The sequence below is a fragment of the Scatophagus argus genome, chromosome 21 (genome assembly GCF_020382885.2).
Source record: "Scatophagus argus isolate fScaArg1 chromosome 21, fScaArg1.pri, whole genome shotgun sequence".
Lineage (NCBI taxonomy): Eukaryota > Metazoa > Chordata > Actinopteri > Scatophagidae > Scatophagus > Scatophagus argus.
Window position 1 is genome coordinate 13,610,505 of NC_058513.1, and position 7,630 is coordinate 13,618,134.

A 7,630-nucleotide genomic window follows, 5' to 3' on the forward strand; every position below is an offset into this window, starting at 1 on the left:
TCTCTTATTCTGATTGGTTTTTTATATTTATATAGTGTTGTTTATATTTATTTGCCTTAGGTATTTTGTTAGGTAATTGGGCTTAACCGGGACCGGGGAAACTAATTTCGTTCCACCTCATGTTTCTACATGTGTGAAATGACAATAAAGCTCCTTGAATCCTTGAATCCTTGAAAAGAAATACTTCATACATGATTTAGCGACTTCTTATTTTGGACTTATTATACATTCTGCTGCTGTAAGACCCTTGCTGCTGCCTTTGGCCTTTTGTCATGGACTCAAATCCAGACCCTCTTCAGGCCCACTGCCAGCTTTGAGTGGCTCCAGAAGCCTTGCTACTTTTGTCAGCATTAATGTCATTTTCACCTAATGCACCTGAAGTGCTCCACTGCATGCGTGAGGAAACGCTTGAGGACTTTCAGGTCCCCTCTACAATGTAGTTAGGCATTGGGGTTCATTATGTGAGGCTTATCTACTATTGTATAGAAGGCTAAGTGCCCAGGGTAGAAAGAAACAAGCATCCTGGAGAATGATAGTGGTATGGATTTCATGCATCTGTCAGAATCAGGCTGTCACATACAAAGAGATAACGTTCAGTTTCCACTACTGTAAAAAATAATCAAAAAAGAATCCAAATTTTTCTCCCCAGTTGTATTTCCATTTTCGGTCTTTCAAATCAAATTTCTCATTTGCAGAAATAATGGCTGCACGACACCGCTGACGCTCTGCTCACTCATTTTTGCTCATTTCCTTTGAATTATTAATACGAGAGATTCTCCATATGCTCTCTGAGTATTCTTGTCCATTCATTGCGGAGAGAATTAGCATTTTACAGTGAAGAGTGTGAAGAGCTTAACTGCCCCAATCAAACCAGGGGATTTAAATCCTGTCTGATCGGGATGTTTAATAGGGCCTCCAGCCGGGTGACCTGAAATAAACGGTCTGAAAATGTTCCTGGGTCTCAATCACCTGCATAATTAGGATAATTTTAACTGAACAAAAGTATGGATGCTTAACAGGGGTTCAAACTGTTAAAATTCTACGTTTCTTTTTAGAGCTGTTTTTTGTATTATTTGCTAAAGTGCTGAATGCAATATTACTTACAAAATAAACAACTGGTCAGCCCACTGACATAATAAACCCCATTGGCTCAACAATTAAGCTTGAAAATTTGAAAAAAAGTTTTGGTATCAAACCTGGAGGGCCTTCTGCGTGACTAGTCTGCCTCAATAATTAGCTATGCCATATGAAGAGGTAATTTGTATGCTAAAGTTTAATTGTTCAATTATCACTGGATGTGAGAGGAGGCCTTGATGCCATTTCATCATGTTTGAAAATAGTGTTGAACCCCTCGTGTCACATATTCTAATAGTTAGCAATTACAAAGAGAGCCCTCTAACTAAGTTGATTGATGCAGGCTGGCAGCGCTGAAAAGCCGCTGCTACCTGCCTGGCGCAGTCGTTGGCAGTGAAGAGTTGGGCCTTTCAGCCTGCAGAGCTGAGCCAGCCGGGCTCTCACTGTGGAGAAGGACTTCAACTAGCTGCTGACAGACAGCATAAACACCAACTAAGTACTGAGGAGGACAACATGTTAAAACAACATTATTACAAAGTAAACAAGAGATTGTTCATTGGAAGTGCCTATGAGAACACTTTCATGTCTTTTCATGCTGTCCTGGGACATTTTTACTGCCTTGTCCTCATCTTTGTACTAAATTTATTTCACGCTGTGTGGGTTTTTGGTCTTGTCTTTTGATTTTTGCTTTTCTTTTCGTCTTCATGCCAGGAATCTCTTGTCTCTTCATGCCATATTGGGTCGCTACAGTTTTCTTGTTCATTTTGCCACAATAAGTGTGCACTTTTGAGTTTTTGAAAGCATTAAAAAGACTATTATTTTGGACCACTGCCTCGCTTGGTGTCTCTGCATCAGGGTTCAGCTCTCTTCATCAGCCCCACTTTGACAGAAAAGCAACAAACTGACAAAGAGTGAATGGGAAGACGAGGACTAAATAGACAAGACAACAAGACACAGGTGAAACACATCAGGGAGGAGCAAGCAATCAAGAAGAACCAACGTGAAGATACATGAAACAGAGACACACAGAGGAAGTGACGCCTTCATAACAAAACAGGACATGACAAAAACCTGGAACATAATACATGGAAACTAATACACATGACAAGACAAACATGAAATGTGACATGTGGACCAAAACTCAAAAGACATAGACATAACCAAAACCCACACAGCGTAGCAATTTATTATCTTTGCATGCTTATGTCCTCTGAGTGCAGCTTTTATTGAAACCAAATGAGTCTGGGATTGAGTTTTGGCTCAGAGATTAATTTTTTTTCCTGTATAGTGTCCTCTCAGTAAAGGCCAACAAAGCATTACTACTTAACTTCAAGTATTATTTTTCAAAACTGACTGTGAAATATACAGTTTCCATTTGAAATATTTCCACAATGATGCAATGAATGCTCTATCACACGTTCTATCAGTTATTATGTTGTTCAATTTAATTTTATACAATCACTTTTTAATTTATTTGTTAATTTTTAATAAACAAGACAAAAGCATCAAGGTAGTTACAAAACCTCAGAACCTGAGAAGTTAGTGTATGGTATACAGTATTTTAAATATAGCAGAAGGGTCAGCTGTAAAAAGCAACAGAAATGTGAAGACTGTCAAAGAAAGAGACTATTTGCTTTTTCAGGATTCTTAGGAACATTAATTTCATTTATTCAATATGTTACATGTAATAAACTCTACAGGAAGTAAGCAATAAAAGAAATAAAAAATAAAAGCATGTCTCTGTCCATGATCCTTGTCTTCTGGGAGTTTCTGAGATGTATAATTCAGACATTTATCATGCTATTACAGCTCCACAATCAGTTACTGATGGCCTGGGTTGATGACCAATGATTATGGTCCATTTCATGCTTTTCATGGGCCCAGATGGGAATTTAGGTGACAAAAAGGGGCCCCATGAGCAGTTTTTCAAGATTCTCATTAGTGCTGCAAATTGAACCATATGTATCCGATTTGTAATTAGCTCCAACAGAGCAAGGCCTGACATGTCTGATAGTCTTTGACAGAGAAAAGGTCTACTCTAATTAAAGGGCGCTCTGTTGTCAACAATAACAGCACAGGAAGCTTTGTGTATGCACAGATCCTGACAGAGCTGTGAAATCTTTCTTTATTTACAGCACAATTCATTTCTCTATTTCATTTCAACGTATAGAGGGGGAGAACAAAAAAGCTCTTTTTTAACTAATAAGTAATAGAAAGTTACAGTAAGACCAAATCGAAACTTTTGTACACCTGAAGGTTTTTACACAAATGTACAGAGGCTGAAGTACTTCAGGACTCCATGATCTTCCATAGAAGTTAGACTATGATTAAGAATGTGTCTGGAAGTTGTTAGCAGTTCAAGAGAGATTTTCCCTCTAAGCTTCTCAACCTTTTCAGGCCCGAAGAAGAAATATTTCACCAAGTCAAAGTCAAAGATTAAAGGTTTTACAAAAGTTAATACAGATTTTTTTTCTTTTGTCTCCTAAAGATCATCTTACAACTGCCTCAGATTTGTCTTGTGAAAATTTAAACGAGTCACTGGACTACTTAACTGTACATACAGCAGTTAAAATGCTGCTTACTCACCACAGCATCAGGATTAACAGTAATGCCAATAGTGTCAGATATAATAAAATATCAGTCACAGACTCTTTTTTTCTTTTGCCAATAATTTTATTCACATGGGATTTTTGAACAAACAACTTTTACGTGTAACTGATTACCTTTGTATTGCTGTGCTGGTGCTTTTATAATGGAATAAGATTTTGCCTTGGTGAAAGTTAATGTGTTTTCTTGGTTAACTAGGAGCTTTGGGGGCTGAGAGTTACATCATACTGTTTCATTTTCACTCAGGTGATGAAATATCGTGAACATTCTTCTCCACTTGAACAACATGTGGCAGTGACTGAGACAGCTCCTTTGATGAGTGATTTGTAAAACCAGAGGTATAACAACAGCTATTTTCATCTCTTCCCAAAGAAGAAAATGCCCCTTTCATGTCCCTCCAACTTGGTACTCACAATCCAAAACAAGGATGCAATTGTGGTTGTCACCAAACAATGACATTTTTCTCTTTCGTTCACTCTCTAAATTCCCCATATCATCTCTACACAGATGAGCAATTTGTCTGTCATGAGGTCTGGGGCACTGGCCCACTCTCGGCCTATTTCACTGACAACACCGTTATTAGGGGTAAGCCGAGCCGGTGGCAAATGAATCTGCCTACTGTTCAAGAGGCCGGGGCTCTTTTCAGAGATTAATTTGATAAATATATTAATTATGAATCTGGATGACAGTACAATCAGATTGTCAGGCTTCCAAACTTGGCCTTTGTGATAAGTCGGCTTTGAGATCGGGTCTCCTCAGGTTTCAGGAGCTGTCATCCTGGGGGCTTAGCCTCATCCCTGGGGCTTAGCCTCTTATCAGCGCCTGACCCATTCACTCGGTAATTTCCTGTGTGTTGTAATTAAATGGAGGTTTTTCTGATTGCAAGTGACTCTTTTTAAGAGGTGCTTCTTGGGTTTCGGGTGAAAGGGATGTTCAATGGACTGGCTATCTCCCCTGCCCTCTATAGGGCTCAGTAAACGCTGAGTGTCCTATTTATGCAGCAGTATGTGTATTTTTAATACCTCTGCTTCAATGGGAAGATTTTGCTAATACTTTGTAATGAAGAACTCCCTCAGATCCTGTTTGAGGATCTACCATGGGCTTATTAAATCCCATCTAAACCAAAGAAAGACATCATAAATTCATCGCCACAAATCTGCAAAAACAAAAATAATCTATGTTTTTCTCTTTGTTGCCTCTCAGTCTAACTCATGTCACTACATCTTAAGCACAAGACCAGTAAGAAATCAGTTCTGAAAGCTTTGCAGTCTGAAACATTATCTGTATGATGATCTGTTTATTAGTGTGCTGGGATCTTGTTCCTGCAGGCTTAGAAGTTTCAGAAATCCTCTGCTGGTTGCTGTCAGTTGATTGTGGAAATTTACTTTAGGTGCTGGCTCTGCTCGTCCAGCTCTGCTTGGATACTGTTACAGACAGACAGCAGGGGGACATCCCGAGCCTGGCATGGGGCCTGCAGCAGTAGTCCTGCCTCATAAATGGCTACAAAGCCATGTAAGTTAAGAAAGTAAAGCAAAAATAATGCTAGCGGTACCTCAGAAGCAAATACTGAAAAGAAATCAAACACGTTCATAAGAGATGACAAACCAAATTCTCATGTGAGTTAGAGGTTACATTTCAAAAGTACACAGTGAAGTCCAGGTCTAAGCAAAACACTTTTGAGGGAAAGTCAAACACATTAACTGTTTGATAATTTTCGGTCTCACTTCACGTGCAGTAAAACCCTTCTTCTCTATGGGATTTGATGAAAGCTTGAATTAGCTTGGCTGCGCCGCCTCTGAAGGCACAAAAGGTTTCCTCACTGGTATCACCAATGCCTATAATTAAAATCACGGTTTTTCATATGGCCAGCAAGCGCCATTAATTCAGGAAGTAGCACCATTATGGAGGTTGTGGCTCCCAGGGTAGCACTGGGAAAGAGGTGGGGCAGTGGCTTTTCAACATTAATGGCCCTTGTCTGTGCCTGCTATTAATCTCAACAAGGAGTGAAGTGGCTTCACTGCAGCTGCAGAAGAAGGACAACTCCTCCCAAAACACTGTACAGATTAATTGGAGTTTTGTCTTGGGCCCTCTGTGACATTTAAATAGGTCCTAGCAGTGGGCTCACCTTTACTTGCCATTACCTTGTCCGTAAAATTAGGAATATTGTCCCGATTGAATTACTTTTCTGTGCGTGCACAGTCTTTTTTTTCATAATGGAAGCAGTGTGTTTTGCAAGAGCAAATATTTGGACAGAAATTAATACAGCACTTTGTCATGTCTTGTAGAATTACAAAAGAAAAAAAAACTTGGTAATAATATTTCAGCTTGTCAAACAGCCTCCTGGCTGAAATCCCAGTCTATAAGTCACGTCTTGCTTACGCTCAAAAATAATTCATACATCTTTGACATACAGGGCATCCAATTTCAAAATTCCTCATAACAAGCCCTGCACTATAAATAACAGGAAAATGACAAAGCAGATGAAAACAGCACTGACCTTGCTTTGCCACAAGGAGGAACCACTGATTAAATTTTGCTGCCGTCATAGCTCACTGCTCTGTGGAGCAGCAGTTCAAAGGTTTGTAATACTGCAGTGTTTCACTAGATGGCAGGAGTGCATGCTGTAATGACTGAGTGTGTGTCATCATGGCTGTGAACTTCCAAGATAATCTCTCTTAATAAAGCTACCACCTGAACAAACAGGAGAGTCAGAGCTTTTGCTTTTCATTCTGGCCATCCACGATTTTTCCACATATAGTTTCTACGTATGAAATTACTTGCATCCACGGTGATTATAAGTCATATTGTTTGGTCATAAATCCCAAATATTTGTGTAAAGCTAACAAGCTCCATCAAATTAGGTACCTTAATGATGCGTTCATGCTTACATCGCCGTGAGAGAGTTGCATGCTGGAGAGGGGACACTTGAGGTTAATTGCAATCTTCTGCAAGCTGGATAGAGCGACTGCAAACTGGGGGGGAAAAAAACAAATTACACTGTCATAGTCATGTAATCATGCTGATGTGAAATTAATTTTCTGAAGCGCAAAATCCGCTGTCATCCCCTTGTTGCATTCTGCTCATGCTGGTTACGTTAAGCCGGAAATAAAAGAATAATTACGCATTAGCTTTTCTAATTAAGGTTTCCCTCAAAGGTGAAGGGAATACTGATGAAATTTTTTAAGGATTTATTAAATAACTGTGAAATCAAATTAAGGGAGCAAATTAATCCTTTCAGTGAATTAGATCATTGAATGAGAAAATTGACTTTTCAACAAAAGCAGGGGATGAGAAGGTGGGATTGGTCTAAATCAAGACGCGCCGCATGCTGTTGAGCTCAGGTGATTCTCAGGGATGGACAGCAGCAGCTCTTGTTTAACTAACTGCGTTTTCAATCAGCTGGGACAATCCTTTACTGCTGGTGTTTTTATTTTCTGAAATGTTACCATAGCTTAGGCTCTCCACACTTCCAGGAGTTGTTATCAGTTTCCTCAGTTTTCTTCTATACTAGTTATTTATTTTCCATTGATTATTTAGCCGACAATGTACTGAAAACAGCTGACATTTCATTGGGATAGGTGGGTTCATCTTTAATGGGGTCAATTAAAGGTCAAAGTTCAAAAGTCAAAGATTTTGAGTCTGTTGCTCCAGGCTTTATATGTCAGTGATCTCGATAATCACTGATCTGCTCACTGACTTTTACATTAGCACTGGACTGTGCTGCCTGACACTCATGTCGTGATCTCAAGCAGTAAACATAGCAGGTCTATTAGAGAGCAGGATTGCTTTCTCCTTCAAAATATGGCAAGATGAATCTCAAACTGATTAAAAATTCACACTCCAGCACAAAGGAAAAATTGAATTAAGTTGCAAGATACAGTTTGTGAATCTCAGTATATTAATATGATAAAATAAAATCCTCAGCTGTATGTTCATCTGGATTTTACTG